Raw genomic sequence first — 20254 nt, 5'->3', positions numbered from 1 at the left:
GCATTACTGTTAGTTGTAAATTACAGCATATTGATCTAAAATGTTTCAGTTGTAACAGATTGGAGAAAATTATCAAAATTTACTATCCATATGAAAACAGCTTAATGTTCACTCTTTCATAAACATTGAACTTAAAACAAGTAGCAATAATAAATAAATTTTGCTTCTGCTTATAAACACAATCAATTCTGCTCATCTATACATTTTTGTTCTGAATGGAACACAATGTTCCTTTTGTAACAGTTGGATAGATTTAGATATTATTGCCCTAGCCTTGTTTTAAATTAAACATGCTTAATAAATATTGATAGAGTGCCTACAATTTCTAGGTACTGAAGAAGACACAAAGAAAATAGACGTGATTTTTGTCCTTAAATATTTAGGTTCACAAAGCGATATAAAGGTTCGGGTTTAGGGGTCATTTTCTAGATAGTTCCATGTATGTTTGTTCTTATTTGCATAATCCAGTAACTTTTTAAGATAGAGAAACTACTTTAGGTAGATATAAGGTATATTATAAGATAGATATAAAACTGAGACACAGGGGTGGAGACTTGTTAGAGTCACACAGGCAATAAGTGAAAGGACCTAGGTTTGAAACACGATTCTTTCAGTGCAGTTCTAGAGCCCTTTCCATATTCAAGACAGAATACAGCAAATGTTACAGTGCAAAGAAAATGCTATGGGAGTTCGAAGGAGGCCATATAATAATAATTCCAAAAATTTTTCCAAAAAGTAATACATGAGTCTCAATTTCTTCTTAGTAGAATCTCTGCTGAGTACTTTTGATCCCTTGATTTTAGTTATTTCCCTGGGAAGATCTAACTTTCGTAGGTTTGCCTTCACTTCTTTGACTTGGATTTCTGTCATGTTCTCTCATTATTTTCACCTTTTCTTCCTCCTTCTTGGGGGGCTGTTTTGGTTAGACTGCCACATCACTTACTCACTTTTCTGCCGTATTAATTTTGCTCTTTACTGCCTCTAGTGTAGATGGTTCACTTTTTGTGGTTCATCGTTCCTATTTAAAGGCTGTATTTTCTCGTTTCCTTGAGAAAACCAAGCAGAAGGTTTCTAAAATTTTCTTCCTTATCCTACATAAAATACGTTTTAAGAGAACATTTGCTTCTGAGTTTTTAGATTTAAAAAACTTTAAAATTAAAACCTCAGTTGTTGTGTGAGTTATCTAATCTCACAAAATTTCTTCATCTGATAAACAAGGTTAATGATAGTACTCCCCCCACAAGATTGGTACAAAAAGTAAATGAGTTGATACGTGTAAAGTGCTGGTAGAGGTGTGGGTCCATTCAGGAGATAGAGACCACACTAAACTGGGGAAGTTGATATAAAAAAGGATTAACTATGATCAAAGAGTAACTGTATGATATAAGGAAACTGTATATGGTTCCCTAGGGCTGAAGGAGGCAGGAAAGAGAAACGTGGAAAGGGCTCAGACCTCTACTGGAGAAGACGTGGTTCAGCTCACTGAGTAGCAGAGAAGTTCACTGGTTTAGCCAGACTGGAGCTGATGGGCAAGCAATAGGCACCCTTGGGAATGCAATCTGGCAATCAGCAGCCAGTAATGTGGGCATGCAATGGGAATGTGGGCATTTGCAGGGACAGGAGCCTTTCAGAGCACATGGGCTGTGTTGAGAGGGCTGTGGAAAGGCTTTGCCTTGCCGAGGCTGCAATGTCGCAGATGCACCTGTTCAGGCCCTGTGGTTGAGGCAGGCTCTGCTGAATGAACTCACACCTATACCATTGACTCCCGTTTCTGCAGCAAAGGGCAGGAGATCCTCTTCATCCATCAGTGATTCTCCAGTGCTCTCTACTGAGAAAAATGAACATTGTGTTCAATTTAAAGGAGAAATACCCAAGTGAATTCTTGTTTATCACAGAACATATACTGAAAAGGTGATTCAGTGCTAGAGATGGTATATTGATAACTGACACGGAACTCAAAACTGTGCCTGGCTCAGTAAATATGCCATTGCTGGAGATAGCGTATGCTATTATTATTGCGTTCTTTTCTTTGTTTAGTAATCTTTGAATAAGGAAACAGCTATCAAGCCTGTTGTGGGCCAAGAGGCCAGTTGTACTGAATGTCTTTAGCTTTTCTCAGCTTTAATTTGAGAACTAAGAGATACTCTCATATGTAGAATCAGTGTTAAGGTTAATATAGACAACCCTTAGCCCAATTTTTGTCTTCATAGGCAGTTATATAATTGGACCTCCTTCCCTACCCTTATAGCTGATTTCCCTGATTATCAGAAGCCAGTGCAATACATAGGATTTTGGGGGGTACAAAATCAAAGACACCATTTCCTAACATGCCTTGCTGCCTGGACCCATCCCTTCTTGGCCCTGCCCACAGTGCTTCCAGGATGTAATACATCACTGTACATCCTTTTCTATGCTTGACACTGCTGCTCCTGTGGTATCATAGAAGTTACAGTCTCTGAATGGGAATGTGGGGACAGGGAAAGAGGTCATCAGTCTACCTGAAGCAGAAAAGGATTTTGGTGCAGTAAATGCATAACTCTGTGGTTTTCTAGTCAGTGCAATGCTGGAGAACAAACCTTTTCCTACTTTCTTTGTGGAATTATAGTCGCTCTTCTGTTTTAAAAGGTGGGATATGTAGAGTCCAGGAATGTATTTCTCAGCCAATTGCCATACATTCCACTATCAGTAATATATTGCAATATATTTCATTCCCAGAGCTGCAGTTAGTTTTTGTGGTTTTTATGTATCCTTTCAAATATTTTACTGGGAAGTTGAGAAAAGGAATATTAGGGGCAAGTAGCATGCCATTTTACTAAATTGTGAATCTACAATTTGTTGTCTTTCTGTCACTTCTTCAAAGGATAAGTAATAATAATAATAATAATTGTAGATACCATTTAATAAGTGCTTGCCATATGGCAGTTGCCATGCATTTCTCATTCATTTTTTTTTTAATTTTTTTTTTAAGTACATATTTTTTTTAATTAATTAATTTATTTATTTATTTTTGGCTGTGTTGGGTCTTCGCTTCTGTGCGAGGGCTTTCTCTAGTTGTGGCAAGTGGGGGCCACTCTTCATCGCGGTGCGCGGGCCTCTCACTATCGCGGCCTCTCTTGTTGCGGAGCACAGGCTCCAGACGCGCAGGCTCAGTAGTTGTGGCTCACGGGCCCAGTCACTCCACGGCATGTGGAATCTTCCCAGACCAGGGCTCGAACCCGTGTCCCCTGCATTGGCAGGCGGATTCTCAACCACTGCGCCACCAGGGAAGCCCCTCATTCATTTTTAATACAATACTATGAGATGCAGTATTATCTTCATTTCATAGGCAAGGAACTAAAGTTTGCACATTTTATTAAATTACCCAAAGTCATGCAATTAGTTGCCAGAATTCAAATACAAGTTAATATAACTGTGAAGTACATGTTCTCTGTTATACTGCTATATTATTTTGCATTTTAATTCCATGAATTTTTATTTTATTTTTCTTGGGAATAGTGTATAAGCTTTGTGGTAGGCAATAATCAACCCTGAAAAGATACATGTCATAATCCCTGGAACCTGTGAATGTTATGTTATATGGTGGAAAGGGCTTTGCAGATGTGATTGAGTTAAGGATCCTGAGATGGGAGATCATCTTGGATTATCTGGGTGGGTGCTATATGTAAATCACATCTAACCTTATAAGAGGGAACAGAGGAAGATTTGACACACAGAAGAGGAGACGGTTATGTGACCATAATGGCAGAGACTGGAATGATACGGCCACAAGCTAAGGAATGCTGACAGCCACCTGACACTGGAAGAAGCAAGGAATAGATTCTTCCCTAGAGCCTCTGGCAAGAACATGGCCCAGAAGGCACATTGATTTTGGCCTAGTGAAACTCTTTTCAGACTTCCGGTCTCCTGCACTGTAGAAATAACTTTTTCTTGTTTTAAGCCACCAAGTGTGTGGAAATCTGTTACAGTAGCCACAGGTAACTAATACAGGCATCTAGAATCAATTCTACACTGTTGGTGGTTTCCATACATCCTGGTTCAGTGGTAGAGGGGTCGGTAGAGTATACGCTATAGGCATGCATGGCTCATCAACATCCTGGCACTCCATCTAATTGTGACTCTAGAAGGGACCTTACAAATCACTGGCTCAAAACTCCTATCTAGTGCATTAATCTCCCATTTAACACTCTCTTCAAATGCTTGTCGGACCTGTGCTTAATTTTCTTCCAGTGCCAGGGGCTTCACTATTTTTCAAGGTGATTAGATAGCTTGACTCATCAGAAATTTTTCCTTCATATTTAATGTCAATCTGCCTCCCTGCAGTCTCTATGCATAAGCTATAGTAATATGCTCTGGGGCACAAAGAATATATCTACTCCCACTTCCTCAGGATACTTGAGGATTAGCTTTTCCATCAGCTAATTCAATTTAATTCATGTTAAATGAATTCACAATTGACTAAAAAGGTTAAGATTTTTTTCATGATTACTATTATTAAACACACCTCTCCCCTTATGTTTTGAGAAAGTTAGCTGATAAGATCTAGATATGTTTTACATACATTCCTGTGAAATTGGATCATGATAGATGTGGTCTGTTGTTCCAGTTTAGTGAGGTTCTCTTGGATCCTGGCTCAGTCATGTTATGTGCCCCATCCCAGTTTTATGCAGTACACACCTAAATCAGCATGCCATAGATATCAATGTCTAAGTCTTTGAAAAAACTTTGAATGAGATTGGGCTAAGAAGAGCCCAGGAACATGATGTTGGAAACCTTTTCCCACTAATTACAAATACACCTAAGCGTAGTATCACCACTGTGTCCATAAGGATATCATAAGAAACTTTATCAAATGCGTTTCTAAAAATCCAAGTAGTACCATGTGAGTGACTTCCTCTTTACCCATTTACACAGTTTACATTTAAAAGTACCATTATTTGCATTTTCTTATATGTTAAGTTGCTTTACAAAATTTAAGTCTTTTATACCTATTCAAGGAATCCAGCAGTCTAGTAAACTTGCCAAAAAGGAAATGAGTGAAAAAATTCCCAGAATTTCACTTTTTGTTACAGAATTAAAATATCTAGTAGTTTTCTTGAAGTAGAGAAAAAAGAGTAACGTTTTTGAGTGATATTTTTGCCTCTAAGGGAACTACATCAGGGTTAACAGAAGGAAGCATTGACACTGAAACATGGACTGGAAAATAAACCAATGTCTGAGCATAAAAAAGGTGAGTGTTTGTGAGGTCCAGTATGATATCTCAGTATTGGCTGAACACTGGCCCCACTCAGCCAGTCAGAGTGAGACAGGCTGGGACCCTTTTCTACAGTGCTGCAATGCTTGCACCTGGACAAACCTCTCCTTGAGCAACAAAATACAAAGAAATTATATGCGACTAAAAATAACTGTGTGCATACACAGTTGGGGCAAATTCTGGACCAAAAGATACAAAAAGACCAAAAAACCCAACTGCCACATCTGAAGAACCGGGAGGAAAAACCGGGTGTTGGGAGCAAAAGCAGGGTAGTGTGCATGCCCCCTGCACTCAGCGCCACAAAGGGGTGGGCAGAACACCTAAGCCACCCCTCTGGCCCGGCCCCTGGACACACCCCTACCCTCACCCCGTATAAGGAACCAGCTCGTCCCCTCCTCAGGAAGGGAGCAAGGGAACCTGTTACTTGTTTTTGCTCCCTTCTGTGGTCACAGGGGCCCCAGTAAAGCCTTGTCTGAATTTCTTGTCTGGCCTCTAGTCAATTCTATTGATTGGGGAAGGCCAAGAACCCTGGTCGGTATCAAGACCATTTTACGTGAAACCTGTCAATGAACTTCATTCCAAATTTGGATTTTTAAAAACTATTTATTGATTTGTTTGTTTTGTTGCACTGGGTCTTAGTTGCGGCAGGTAGGCTCCTTAGTTGCAGCTCACCAGCTCCTTAGTTGCAGCACGTGGGCTCCTTAGTTGTGGCATGCATGTGGGATCTAGTTCCCTAAGCAGGGATGGAACTCAGGCCCCCTGCATTGGGAGTGCGGAGTCTTATCCACTGCGCCAACAGGGAAGTCCCTAAATTTGGATTTAAGCAATTAATATTAAACAAAATCAAAGATTGGTCATCACTCACATTTTAAAAAAATTCAAATTAGGATTAACCAAGAATAGATTAGTCATTAAAAGCAGACTTACAGATACCCATCAGATTTTTAGCAATGTGGGTATTTAGATAACCTAAAATAACTAAATTTTAGTCCATAATACTTTTTTTGTAAAGTGGCGAATGAGCCAGAAGTAAGTGTGTAAAGGAGCAGAGCAATACTTTTAACTCTTAAGCTCATGAGTTGAAGATTATTTCCTTTGGGGAAATAATTTTAATATTGATTAATTTTTAATTTAGGAAAGTAAAATAAAATTATTTGTGGAGTGTAAGAATAATACATGCAAAGATGTAAAATCACTCTCGTTTGGAAAATGGAAAGGAAAAGCCAGATGACCTTTAAGAGCTCTTTTGGCTCTAAAAACACAGATTTAGTGTTGGAGCAAATGGCTCAAGTTACAGAGAATGGTTGTCTCAATCCAGGGCCTAACTGAGCATATGCAAATGTTCATACTGCAGATTACAGGGTAACTGACAAGCACTTTATCTAAAAGACCCACAACAGTAACGCTTAAAAGAGTTAACATCTACAAAACATAATTCAAATGAGCGCACTTACAAATGTAATCCACTGCTGTGGATTTAAACAAAAAGGTGAGTTTTGAGGTGTGTTCAGATTGTGGTGAAGTAGGAATTAACAAAGAAGAGTAAGGAGAACTTTTCAAAAATAGATGAATTTCGGTCTTAAAAATTAGAGCTAAAAAATGGAAGAAAGTATGAGACCTACATGGGTTCTGATATCTTTGCCAGAAAAAAAATGCTAATTTATTTAGCTATCTTATTGCATTTCTTTAATAAATATTTGTTGAGAACCAACTATGTGTTAGGCACCGTGCTGAGAATACCGGGTTGAATAAGACAGAGAACAGGCCCTCATGGAGCATAGTCTAATGAGGGTGACCGACATTAAACCAATAATTATACCAATTAATGTATAATTATAAATTGTGATGAGCACCATAAAGGAAAACAGGGGGTTAATGAGAGAATTTGCCAACGGACCTAATTTACATTGGGGCGCCAAGGAAGGCTTCTTTAAGGAAGTGACATTTCAGTTGTCCCCTGAAGGGCAATTGAAATAAAGAGGTGAAGGCTAAGGGTAAGAGCATCTCAGGCAGAGAGAACAGCATGCACAGAGGCTGAGGTAGCAAGAAACATACTTCCCATGTGAGAAGCCTAAAGAAGGTCACTGTGATTAGCTGAGAGAGGGAGAGTGGACCAAAAAGATGTTGGAGAGAAAGGCTCAGGTCTGACCACACTGGGCTTAGGGCACCCCTAGGATTGTGGATTTTACCTAAGATAGCTTAAATAGAAAGCACTCAAAGATTTATAAGCAGAGGAGGGACATGATTCTATTTACCCTGGAATTACAGGTAGAATGGGCAGGAGGAGGGCAAAGGTGGACACAGGAGAACAAGTCAGAAGGATGTTTCAGTAGACCAAGATAAGGGATAATGACCCAGTCATCTTCCAACTTTTCTCTCATGTCTCCCCCAAATTATTGGAAAAATGATGTGTCCTCTCACATATTTTTAAGATAACATTTACATTTTTCATCATGTTTAATAGTTACAAAGAATATATTTCTGCTGTATTTTAATTATTGATAGTTTAAAATAGAATTGTTACATCTAATTTATTTTATTTTCTAATGTGAAAGTTACAATTTCATTTTATTTTGTTTATTTTAAAATTTTGTTATTTTTTCCAGTTTTATTGAGAAATAATTGACATCTGTAACTGTATGAGTTTAAGTTAAATAGCATGATAGTTTGATTTACCTATACTGTGAAATGATTACCACAATAGATTCAGCTAACATCCATCTTCTCATATAGATACAATAAAAAAGCAAGAAAAAAGAAAAAAATTTCTCCTTGTGATGAGAACTCACAAGATGTACTCTCTTAACAGCTTTCCTGTATATCATACAGCAGTGTTACCTATAGTCATGATGTTGTATATGACATCCCTAGTACTTATTTATCTCATAACTGGAAATTTGTACCTTTTGACCACCTTTCTGCAATTTCCCTTCCCCTCCAAACTCCACCTCTGAAAATCACCTCTGAAATTCTGATCTATTTTTAATGAGTTTATTTATTTATTTATTTATTTTTTAGATTCCACATGTAAGTAATACCATATAGTATTTGTATTTCTCTGTCAGACTTATTTCACTGAGCATAATGCTGTCAATGTCCTTCCATTGTCACAAATGTCAGGATTTTCTTCTTTCTCAAGGGTGAATAACATATAAATACATACATACATACGTACCACCACTTCTTTATTTATTCATCCATAGGTGGACACTTAGGTTGTTTCCATGTCTTGGCTATTGTAAATAATGCTGCTATGAATATGGGGATGCAAATATCTTTCCAAGTTAGTGTTTTCATTTCCTTTGGATATATTTCCAGGAGGGGAATTGCTGGATCACATGGTGGTTTTATTTTTAATTTTTTGAGGAAAAAATGTTCTCTATAGTGACTGTATCAATTTACAATCCCACCAACAGTGCACAGGGTTCCCTTTTCTCCACATCCACATCAGCATTTGTTATCTCTTGTCTTTTTTTTTTTTTTAATTATTTATTTATTTGTTTATTTATGGCTGTGTTGGGTCTTCGTTTCTGTGCGAGGGCTTTCTCTAGTTGTGGCAAGCGGGGGCCACTCTTCATCGCGGTGCGTGGGCCTCTTACTATCGCGGCCTCTCTTGTTGCGGAGCACAGGCTCCAGATGCGCAGGCTCAGTAATTGTGGCTCACGGGCCTAGTTGCTCCGCGGCATGTGGGATCTTCCCAGACCAGGGCCCGAACCCGTGTCCCCTGCACTGGCAGGCAGATTCTCAACCACTGCGCCACCAGGGAAGCCCTCTCTTGTCTTTTTGATGATGGACATCCTAACAGGCATGAGGTGATATGTCATTGTAGTTTTGATTTGCATTTCCCTAATGACTACTGATGTTGAGCATCTTTTCATGTTCTTGTTGGCCTTTCGTATATCTTCTTTGGAGAGATTTCTATTCAGGTCCTTTACCCATTTTTTAATTGGGTTAGTTGTTTTTTGCTATTGAGTTATATATTTTAGATATTAACCCCATATCAGATATGGGGTTTGCAAATATTTCTTCCTATTCTGTAGGTTGTCTTTTCACTCTGTTGATGGTACATCTCTATTTAAATGGGTTCAGTGAGAATCTAAAAGCTGTCATTATTTGATGCCCACCAATATCCATTTAAAAATTCCAGGAAGTAGCTTTTCTTTAACAGTGGAAATTTTATATCATTCCTTTTCTTTTCCAGTTCCATTCCAAATTCCCCACAAACTTCTATCCTAATTTACTATATTATTATGCTTGAGATCTTTCACTGAGTCACCTATTATGTGTCTCTGTAACAAAAATATGCATGTAAATTATCAAAAGGCTATAAGTTCAATAAGGATTGAGTAATTACAATTATCACCAGTACACAATTGATCAAAACAACACAAATCCAATGGAGACTTTTTTCTTTTCTAGTATAGGCATATATATGTATATATATATTTCACATCTTTGTTGGAGTATAATTGCTTTACAATGTTGTGTTAGTTTCTGCTGTACAACAAAGTGAATCAGCTATATGTACACAAATATCCCCATATCCTCTCCCTCTTGAGCCTCCCTCCCACACCCTCTATCCCACCCCTTTAGGTCATCACAAAGCATCGAGTTGATCTCCCTGTGCTATGCAGCAGCTTCCCACTAGCCATCTATTTTTACATTTGGTAGTGTATATATGTCAATGCTGCTCACTCACTTTGTCCCAGCTTCCCCATCCCCCCCCGCCCATGTCCTCAAGTCCGTTCTCTACATCTGCATCTTTATTCCTGCCCTGCCACTAGGTTCATCAGTACCATTTTTTTAGATTCCATATATATGCATTAGCATATGGTATTTGTTTTTCTCTTTCTGACTTGCTTCACTCTGTATGAGAGACTCTAGGTCCATCCACCTCACTACAAATAACTCAACTTCGTTCCTTTTTATGGCTGAGTAATATTCCATTGTACATATGTGCCACATCTTCTTTATCCATTCATCTATTGATGGACATTTAGGTTGCTTCCATGTCCTGGCTATTGTAAATAGTGCTGCAATGAACATTGTGGTACATGACTCTTTTTGAATTATGGTTTTCACAGGGTATATGCCCAGGAATGGGACTGTTGGGTAATATGGTAGTTCTATTTGTAGTTTTTTAAGGAACCTCCATACTGTTCCCCATAGTAGTTGTACCAGTTTACATTCCCACCAACAGTGTAAGAGGGTTCCCTTTTCTCCACACCCTCTCCAGCATTTATTGTTTGTAGATTTTCTTATCATGGCCATTCTGACGGGTGTGAGGTGACACCTCATTGTGGTTTTGAGTTGCATTTCTCTAATGATTACTGATGTTGAGCATCCTTTCATGTGTTTGTTGGCAATCTGTATGTCTTCTTTGGAGAAATGTCTATTTAAGTCTTCTGCCCATTTTGGGATTGGGTCTTTTTTTTTTTGATATTGAGCTGCATGAGCTGCTTGTATATTTTGGAGATTAATCCTTTGTCAGTTGTTTCATTTGCAAATATTTTCTCCCATTCTGAGGCTTGTCTTTTTGTCTTGTTTATAGATTCCTTTGCTGTGAGAAACCTTTAAAGTTTCATTAGGTCCCATTTGTTTATTTTTGTTTTTATTTCCATTACTCTAGGAGGTGGGTCAAAAAGGATCTTGCTGTGATTTATGTCATAGAGTTTTCTGCCCGTGTTTTCCTCTAAGAGTTTGATAGTGTCTGGCCTTACATTTTGGTCTTTAATCCATTTTGAGTTTATTTCTGTGTATGGTGTTAGGAAGTGTCCTAATTTCATTCTTTTACATGTAGATGTCCAGTTTTCCCAGCACCACTTATTGAAGAGGCTGTCTTTTCTCCATTGTATATTCTTACCTCCTTTGTCAAAGATAAGGTGACATATATGTGTGGGTTTATCTCTGGGCTTTCTATCCTGTTCCATTGATCTATATTTCTGTTTTTGTGCCAGTACCATACTGTCTTGATTACTGTAGCTTTGTAGTATAGTCTAAAGTCAGGGAGCCTGATTCCTCCAGCTCTGTTTTTCTTTCTCAAGATTGCTTTGGCTATTTGGAGTCTTTTGTGTTTCCAACCAAATTGTAAAATTTCTTGTTCTAGTTCTGTGAAAAATGCCATTGGTAATTTGGTAAGGATTGCATTGAATCTGTAGACTGCTTTGGGTAGTATAGTCATCTTCACAATGTTTATTCCTCCAATCCAAGAACATGGTATATCTCTCCATCTGTTTGTACCATCTTTTATTTCTTTCATCAGTGTCTTATGGTTTTCTGCATACAGGTCTTTTGTCTCCTTAGGTAGGTTTATTCTTAGGTATTTTATTCTTTTTTTTTGCAGTGGTGAATGGAAGTGTTTCCTTAATTTCTCTTTCTGACTTTTCATTGTTAGTGTATAGGAATGCAGGAGATTTCTGTGCATTAATTTTGTGTCCTGTTACTTTACCAAATTCATTGATGAGCTCTAGTAGTTTTCTGGTGGCATCTTTAAGATTTTCTATGTACAGTATCATGTCATCTGCAAACAGTGACCGTTTTACTTCTTCTTTTCCAATTTGGATTCCTTTTATTTCTTTCTCTTCTCTGATTGCTGTGGCTAAAACTTCCAAAACTATGTTGAATAATAGTGATGAGAGTGGGCACCCTTGTCTTGTTCCTGATCTTACAGGAAATGCTTTCAGTTTTTCATCATTGAGAATGATGTTGGCTGTGGGTTTGTCATATATGGCTTTTATTATGTTGAGTTAGGTTCCCTCTTTGCCCACCTTCTGGAGAGTTTTTATCATAAATAGGTGTTGAATTTTGTCAAAAGCTTTTTCTGCACCTATTGAGATTATCATATGGTTTTGTTTTTTTTTTTTAATTTATTTATTTATTTCCGGCTGTGTTGGGTCTTCGTTTCTGTGCGAGGGCTTTCTCCAGTTGCGGCGAGTGGGGGCCACTCTTCATCGCGGTGCGCGGGCCTCTCACTATCGTGGCCTCTCGTTGCGGAGCACAGGCTCCAGACGCGCAGGCTCAGCAGTTGTGGCGCACGGGCTTAGTTGCTCCGCAGCATGTGGGATCCTCCCAGACCAGGGCTCGAACCCGTGTCCCCTGCATCGGCAGGCAGACTCTCAACCACTGCGCCACCAGGGAAGCCCTATCATATGGTTTTTATCATTCAGTTTGTTAATATGGTGTATCACATTGATTAATTCGTGTATATTGAAGAATCCTTGCATTCCTGGGATAAACCCCACTTGATCATGGTGTATGATCCTTTTAATGTGTTGTTGGATTCTGTTTGCTAGTATTTTGTTGAGGATTTTTGCATCTTTGTTCATCAGTCGTATTGGTCTGCAGTTTTCTTTCTTTGTGACATCTTTGGTTTTGGTATCAGGGTGATGCTGGCCTCGTAAATGAGTTTAGGAGTGTTCCTCCCTCTGCTATATTTTGGAAGAGTTTGAGAAGGATAGGCATTAGCTCTTCTCTAAATGTTTGATAGAGTTCACCTGTGAAGCCATCTGGCCCCTTATGATTTCTTTCCTTCTGCTAACTTTGGGCTTTTTTTGTTCTTCTTTCTATAACTGCTTTAGTTGTAAGGTTAGGTTGTTTGAGATTTTTCTTGTTTCTTGAGGTAGGATTGTATTACTATAAACTTCCCTCTTAGAAGAGCTTTTTCTGCATCCCATAGGTTTTGCGTCATCGTGTTTTCATTGTCATTTGTTTCTAGGTCCAATAGAGACTTTTATAAATAATTATTAAACAAGATAAAATTGTTTTGGAAATCAACTTTTAAGGAGATAAATGAGTTTCTTTTTTTTTTAAAGCACTTCACATCTCCATGGATAAATATGATTTATATGAATTATTGATGGAATGAGATGGGTCAGCAACAATTCTGGTCCCTTTTTTCATTTTTGTCAGTGAAAGGGGTGACACTATGTTCAGATAAATACAACAGGTAAGAATGAAAGGAGTTTTGTTGTCATAATTGTTTGAACCTCTGAGTTACATGCAAAAATCCAAATAGTAATCTATCATAAAAATTATTTTTTTAACCTATCAGATAACAATTCTATTAGATGTTCCTTCAATTTTTTTTGAAAGCAAAGAATTGAAAAAGATTGATTTAAACTGTAGAGGCCCTAACATTTGCAGGGCTGGGGCAAGAGAACTGAAGAAGGCTCAATACTACATATTTCACTCTGTTGAAAATATACAGTTGATTCTTGCTATTTGCAGTAGTTAAGTTCTACAAGGTCATCACAAACACTGACTTGGTGAATACTGAACCATTGCTCCTAGAGGAAATATAGGGTTAGATCCCTGTGAGCCTTTACTCACAACATTTTCATCAACTGATCAATACATAAAATTGTTTTATGTGCATTTCTGTTTAAAGATACCTTTTAACATATATTTTGATTCATTAACACTGAACTCACAGTCAAGAGCACCATAACCTATGCCTTGAACTAAGCTTTTCTAACACATCTATTTTTTCCATAAGGCACATGACAGCCTTCTTGCACTCAGAACACTAGACAGCACTTCAGCATGACGTTTGGGGACCAATTCAAGCAACAAAATCACCACCAGAAAGCATAAAATTGAGAAAAAACATGGCACTAAATATACCATGAAAGATTACTTGTTTACCATATGAGAGCTGAAATGAGAAGGCAGATAGTCTCCTTGTTCAACCTCAGCTGGGAATATGCTCAAATTTTTCACCACTCTGGGCATGTCCATGAATGACCTCAAAATCACCACAAGTATTGATTTGGGGGGTACAAATATATTTAAGTTAGTGAGAAAATTCATATATATGAAATCCATGAATGAGGATTGACTGTAAATCAAGTTAATACATAGTTAAATAAAATATGTTCTATTGATATCTGTCAATTTATCTATCGATAGCTATATCTACTTTCATAATGACATGGAAGGCTAGATTTAAATTTAAAATTCTTAGACTCTTTGGAGTTCTATACAGGAGTGTGGCAGGAAAAGAGTCCATTCAGCTTGGCCAGTCTAAAAGAGAAGGGCACAAGCTTGGCCCTATGGACTCCCTGCTCCTTGGCGAGCAGTGCAGCGGAAGAGGGAGATCTAAAGATGGTGCTGATCACCTAGTCATTAGAATTGTTCATTTTCTCAATTTTTGAGAAGTATTCTCCCCAAAATATTACCAAGATTTTTTATCAAATTACTTAATTAGACCTTTTTTTCCCACTAATAGGCACCTTATTCAACTCAGTGTTCTCAGAAAGGATTAGGAAAATGGAAGTATTTTTTAAAGTTTTAATACACATTTGCCAATACAATTTTAAAGACTCTTGCTATTTTCATGTTTTTCAATAATATTTTTTGTCAAACCATGTATCTGTGGATTTAGCTCACTGAATTCTAATGGAAATTCTGTCAGCTGAGTAATTAGCATTGCCAAATTAATTAGCTAAATCAGACTGACTTCTGATCATAAAATCTGACTTCGTCTTTCAATTCAAATAAATTCATTAATAAACATTACAGAAGCTATAGAAAGCACTGGGAAAGAAATTATGAAGGCATTTTTTTTTTTTTTAATTTTATTTATTTATTTATTTATGGCTGTGTTGGGTCTTCGTTTCTCTGCGAGGGCTTTCTCTAGTTGTGGCAAGCGGGGGCCACTCTTCATCGCGGTGCGCGGGCCTCTGATTATCAAGGCCTCTCTTGTTGCGGAGCACAGGCTCCAGATGCGCAGGCTCAGTAATTGTGGCTCACGGGCCTAGCCGCTCCGCGGCATGTGGGATCCTCCCAGACCAGGGCTCGAACGCGCGTCCCCCGCATTAGCAGGCAGACTCTCAACCACTGCGTCAGGAGGGAAGCCCTATGAAGGCATTTTTAAAATGGATTAATAAAACCAGTCAAATCATGATAAATAATGTAGATATAATTTATTCATTTTAATAAGTTAAATAAGAATAAACCTATACACATTTCTCATTACTTAAATTGTAACGATGAAATGTAATATGTAGTTAAAATATAAATTGTATATGAAGAAAGGTGTGTGATTAAAAGCATGATATTTCCTCAGTATTGAAAGCTGGTCATCAGCTTTTGCTATAAAGTAAGAATCATAGACACTACTTCAGAAATAGCTCTGCTCATGTCATATACATCAAGGTCAAAATAATCCCTGTATTTAATAAGAGAGAACAGCATATGAAGCTAAAAAATCTATTTAGTCCAGCATCTAGGAAGTAATTTTTTATAGCAGATAAAAAATATTACATATATTATGAAATGAAGTAAGATGAAGATTGAATGTAATTGGAATATATAGTTCATGATATAATTAAATGTTTTAACTTACTGTATGAATGGATGAATTTAAAAGAAATCACTTAATATTTCAGTCCTCTGGTTTCATGCAGTGTGTTTTAAAGAATCTGATGTTCTGTAAAATATTCTAGTTACATTAAAAGAATGTGTCACTAACCAGTACTGCTTCACTCTTTGAAAGTGCTTTTATTTCCAGCTAATGAAATCTGATAGGAATGAGTATTACAAATAGCTGGAAAATATTGCTTACATTTAAACACATTAAAAAAAGCCCTATTTAGTAATGAATATTTTTTACCAATCCTCTCTGTTTTGCGTTCATTCGACTCTCCATTAAGAGTAAAGAATTCTTGAACACTGGTTGGGGTGTGGAAGACATGAGTCCATTAATTAAGTCCTAATCAATCCAATGTCCACATTGCTCAGTAATCTGATTCCAGGACGTCCCAACAGTTGCCATTTCTAGCACCACTCTTCATTCTTCACAGAAATAAAGATAGAGAAAAATAGGAATATGTCTATAGATGCTTTTTAAAAAAAAAGAGCAAAAAATTTATTCTTGAAGCTGCATCCCAGAGATTCCACTCTCTGTGGAATGCTTGCCCAGCTGTGAGGTCTGCTCGATCCAGAGAAAGTCCTCTGGGGGTTCCCTGGGGCCTGGGCCCTGAGGGACAGCCTGGTGAGGTAGCAGAAACTTGGCAGGGTGGATTCTGCCCCTGTGTCCCCCTTCAGGGGCCTCCCCTGCAATATGGAGACCCCACTGAGAATGCGAGTGAGGGGATATGGCTCTGCAATGCGGAAAGGACGGTCATCAGAGCCTCTTGCTCAGGCCCATCCTGCGGGCTTTGTGCTTTGCATCCTGGAGAGGGTTCAAGGCATGTTACAATGGGGGCAGGTAGAGGTGAGGCTGCAGGAAAAGGCAGGTGTAAGCTCACACTACCGCCCCCCCCTTCACCTCAGGTCATGGTCTGCAAGCCTTCCATCTTCTCTGGGTTCCATCTCCTTTCTCCAGGAGTCTAGTCCCTACAGGGGCCTCCCATCTTTGAGCCTATGGAAGAGGAGCTGGGTGGCCCTAGCCCCCTGGGGATTAAGACCTCCCACCCCAGGCTCCCTAATCCCCCTGAGGCCTAGAACACCAGAGCTGGAAAAGGTCCTTATCCAGAAGGCTCACTGCACTGATGGGCCCAGGGGATGCGGGGGCTGGGTGGGTGATTTGTCCAAGGTTACTCAGAAGGTCAGTTGCAGGGCTGGGACTTACACCAGGCCTCCCGGGCCCCAACATGAGCCACATTCCCAGCACCTGAGTGCCCAAGGCCCCCAGCCCACAGAGCTGGTCAGGGAGCTACGGCAGGTGCTCCTCCTTGACAGGCACTTTTGGGGAGGAGGCGCCCAGGAGGCTGGCGGAGCAGGGGCGGCCCAGCTGGAGTGGGGGTGACATCATGGGTTGGCAGGGGTGACTGCTGCTGCTTCTTGTTCACTTGGCGCTCCTTTGCCCGCCGACTTTGGAACCAGAGCTTCCCTTGGCGTTCAGTAAGCCCCAGGTTGGCGGCCAGCTCTGATTTCCGCCGCATGGTGATGTAACGGCTGGGCTGTAGTGGAATTCCTTCTCCAGCTCCTGGCAGTGGTGGTCAGTGCAGACCATGCGGTATTTGTCTTTGGTCCAGGTCTTACTGCTGCCAACGCCGCCTCTGGCCGCCAGGCTGCACCGCATCCCCTCACAGGGTGTCCGGCTTTGCACTCTGGGTGAGGACGGTGTGCCTGGGCAGCCGAGGGGCAGCGCCAGGAGACCAGGGTCAGGCCCCGGGGGGCGCGGGCACCGCGCTGAAGTCCGGAGGGGGCCCAAATGCCAGCAGGGCCAGGCTGGCGGCTGGGGCTTATTCGTCCTTCGGCGCAGAGAAGGGCGCACTCCATGTGAGTAGCCGGTAAAGTCGGGGTACTGCGGGGGCCCCGGGGGTGGGGGCGGGAGGCCATAGGCTTGCGGGCCCAGGCCGAGACTGGTGGCTCTGGCGGGGCCGGGGTACACGGGGGGATCCTCGTCCAGCACATCGCCCGCGTAAATGGTGTGCACGCCCTGCCCCCGTGCGCACGCTGGGCCCTGGAGCCCACGAGCCACTGCACACATGAACTCCCGGCCCTTATACATGCTTTAATTAATCATTGAAAGAAGTGCTCCTTCCTTTAAATTTTTTTTTCTTTTCTTTTTTTTTTTTTTTTTTTGCATTGGCTCTGCGGTGTTCTCGAGAGTTTTTACACCTGGAAAGCACCACAGTGGGATTCCAGATGGGAGAGGGCTTGTCTTTTCTTGTAAAGTGGGTGAAGAAAGATTTCGAAAGAAAGGTTAGGAAAGGCAAATCTTCATGACGATTAGCAAAGGGTATGTATAAAGATCTGGATCTATAAATGGATTCCTTTAAAACCATCACTAGCCTCACACTCCTAAAAGTCTGTGCTTCTTCTGGGGGTTCTGGTTTGAAGACCATTTCTTTGTCTATAGGCAAAACAGTAGAGGTGGAGCAAAGTGACGGATAAAACATAGTTTGGGGATAGAATCCACAGAATTTGATAATAAATTGAATTAGCGTAGAGAGTAAGGGAGAGGGAAGTGTCAAGGAAGACTCCACAGTCAAGCTGCTATTTGTTGAGACAGAGAAGACAGGTGGAGAAGATAGCCTCATAGTTTTTTTGTTTATCTTATTTTGTTTTAGACAGTTTGTTGACTGGTATTTTATTGAGTTATAACTCTCAACTTTTTGGCTAAGTTTATCAAATAGAAATGATTATTGGCACATAAGGTAACATTATTTCCAAAATGATTTTCCCTTTTAAAGTGGTATCTTTCCTCACCCTTGACACTCAAACTCTTAACAGCTTCTCAGACTCAAATTCATACTCAAATTTTATTGTGACATGCTGAATGATTATATATTCAAGCTTATTAATATAAAAAGTGGGAAGTTTATTCTTAAATTAAACACAGTTTTAGCTATAGTAGAATCCAGCAAAACTCTATATTACTTCTCTTCTGCGGCCCCTACCAAGAAATGTAAAGAAGGGACCCATGTGTCCTGTGTGCCTAGCTCAGTGCCTGGCACATAGTAAGTGCTCAATAAATAGTTGAGTGAGTGACATATAGGACATTCACCTACTAAGACATTTAAAAAGAAACGAGGTATTTTTATATAGACACACAAACATACAATTATTTCTTAGAATTCCTATAGCTTGCCAACTAAAAATTGTTGCTCACCCTCTGGTTCTACAAGAATGGAGCAGTCGCTGACCTTCAACACCCCCTGAAAGGAGTTCAGGGCAGAGATCAGGAATGAGGCACTCTGTGCGCTGGGACAAACTGGCAGAAGAGGCCTTCAGATAGTTGGATATTTTCAGGAGATTTTATGAGCCCAATTTCTTGCATCTTCTCACATCTAGAAAAGCACTAAAATCATTAACAGAGACATCTGCTCCTCGTAACTAGCAGCAACCTTCTCGTGACTAGCAGCAAGCCTCTGCCAAAATGTGTGCTTGACTGCAAGTATCCACCTTTAGCAAAATCACATATATATGCCCTCCCCGAGACCCCCATAATCTGCCAAGCAGTTTCTCAGAGCCATCTGAGAGGCTCTGTCCTGCGCTACAGTCCTCATAAGGCCCCAAGTAAAACTTAACTCACAACTCGTTTGTGCATTTCTTTCAGTCCACAAACTCTGAGATTCATATTATATTTCCATATATAACCTTTTACTCATAACTGAGACTTTTAAATGATAAGTTTATGCCCACAGGTTGTGAAAAGATTAAACATAAGTCGTTCCTTTCAAAGGTCCCCAGAGGCACTCTTTCTGCAAAGTCCCCGTTTTTCTTGTGCAAGTGGTAGCTATGCTAGACTGGGGTCTTTAACTTGTGCAAGATATCAGATCTGCCTTTGGTGCACATTTCTGTCCCCACCCCTCTTCCTGTACGGTCAGTGTCACGATACCCTTTGGGGCTTTGGCGACGTCTTACTGAAGGAGCCGGCCACCTCCTCGTCTGCAGGTTCAATTCGTGCCCTGGCCCCGCCCCAGGCCCCCAGCATCCATTGCGCGGGCCTTGAAACCCCGCCCCCGGAAGTCGTTGGCCGAGCGGGCCTAGAGTTTGCAGGCTGGGGTTGAGGCCGCTCGGGCGGCTGCGGGCTTGCGGGGTGGTTACAGCAGGGAAGGGAATGGGCCGGGGGCAGTGTGGCCGTCCCTCCTCCGTCCCTCAGGGTCGTCCTCGCCTGGAGCTTTCCAGCGTGTGCAGGCCGAACCTTCGCCGCTGAGCCCTAAGACGGGCCCAGGTGGCCATCGGACCACAGCGCAGCAGGTAAGGGCCTCGGGGATTCCCCCCCCGCTTACGCACCGGCGGGCGAGGGGCCGAGAGGGCCTCTGACCGTTGGTTTGCTGGGCTGCCTGGAAACGGAGGGCCTCGAAGTTCCCCAGCTCCGAGCCTCTGAATACCGCCTTCAGTATTCGCGCCGCAGGTAGTGGTTGAGCACCGCGCTGCCCAGGCACGAGTCGGACAGCTGTCCCTGCCCTCCAGGAGCTTGCCTTCCTGGCGCAGGGCTTGTTGGTGGCTCTTTGTCAGTGAGCTCTCTTCTATTCCCACCTCAATGAGAGTTTGGCGTTTTTTTCCCCAGTAAGTGAGTGATGAACTCCTTAGTTGACACCATTTATT

The 20254-nt window shown here is 40.7% G+C and overlaps 1 pseudogene; it reads right to left on the bottom strand.

Moving 5' to 3' along the window:
* Nucleotides 1–16907: 16907 nt before the first annotated feature.
* On the bottom strand, nt 16908–17708 carry LOC118882271 (annotated as a pseudogene).
* Between the last annotated feature and the right edge of the window lie 2546 nt (nt 17709–20254).

The sequence above is a fragment of the Balaenoptera musculus genome, chromosome 1 (assembly GCF_009873245.2).
Source record: "Balaenoptera musculus isolate JJ_BM4_2016_0621 chromosome 1, mBalMus1.pri.v3, whole genome shotgun sequence".
NCBI classification, from domain to species: domain Eukaryota; kingdom Metazoa; phylum Chordata; class Mammalia; order Artiodactyla; family Balaenopteridae; genus Balaenoptera; species Balaenoptera musculus.
Note: the sequence above shows the minus strand (reverse complement) of the source record. Positions and strands in the feature narration are given on the sequence as shown.